The following is a 1,198-nucleotide window of genomic DNA, read 5'->3' as shown; positions in this document are numbered from 1 at the left end:
ACTTTCATATATACACTTATAGGCATATAAGTATGTATATGTAGATGTGTATATATACGTATGTATTTGCAGCTGTATATAAAAAGATGTATATACATCTATGTTTATATATACAGACGCACCTTCATCTTTGTCTTTCCAGCATTGCGATCACAGCAACATTAGGGACAGTCCTGGTGGTATCTGGGAAGATAATCACCATTGTGGGTTTAGTCCCATTAGCATGCTGTTATTTGAGAAAATAATAATTGTCACTTATGCTTCAAAATTTCCTGAAAAAGGTGTTCTCTAAATAATTTATATTCACTCTTCAGAGTCTTTACTAGAAAACCTGCTTTATTTTTATTTAGATTTATAGTTGCTTGTGCTAGATTTTCCTTTCCTGTAGCATAGCATATTAACTAGATTGTTGACCGAAGTGTTTATGAAAAATGTTAGCATGGGACTGGGTTTTGATGGAAAGCTCAGTGGTAATTTAATGTAAAGAACAAACAATAATAAGAAATTTAGAGAGAAAAGGCTAAAATACATATTGAAGTCTTCCCACTCTTTGGGTAGTTGAAGAAATCTTGTCAAGGATAAGAATTTTCTACACTTTTATATACTCTAAAATTGCTTATACTCAATGTGAAATATATGTGCATGGTCCACAATGTATTATTAAGATGATCTATTTTTTTTAATATTTATATCTCAAAATGCTTTTTCTATTATGTTGTAGTCATTTCAAATTTTCTCTGTCTAAGGCTCTGTTTAGCAAGATTTTAACCCAAAATAAATGCTGACTGCCACACTGTAACCTTTTTATTTTATAAAATACAATTATTCACAGTCACATCAGTAGACTTGGAACTTTATATACGTGAATGTACTCCATAGCTTCATCCTCTGTCTTTATCAATGTATTCATATATGCTGCTATGTGTGCTGTTAGCCTTGTCTTTAATTCCATTTACTATTTAGATGAAGATAAAATGCATTTCAGGAATATATAACCATATCCATTTTCCTTTTGATAAATTATTTAGCTTATGTTGCACATAATAAAGGAACAGTAATCATTGGACCTCTGTAAGGCCTTTGACATGGTCCCCCACAACATCCTTCTCTCTAAACTGGAGAGAGATGGATTTGATGGGTGGACTGTCCGGTGTGTGAGGAATTGGTTAGATGGTCGCATCCAGAGGGTAGTGGTCAA

This window comes from Aptenodytes forsteri, unplaced genomic scaffold (assembly GCF_000699145.1).
Source record: "Aptenodytes forsteri isolate BGI_AS27 unplaced genomic scaffold, ASM69914v1 Scaffold166, whole genome shotgun sequence".
Lineage (NCBI taxonomy): Eukaryota > Metazoa > Chordata > Aves > Sphenisciformes > Spheniscidae > Aptenodytes > Aptenodytes forsteri.
Note: the sequence above shows the minus strand (reverse complement) of the source record.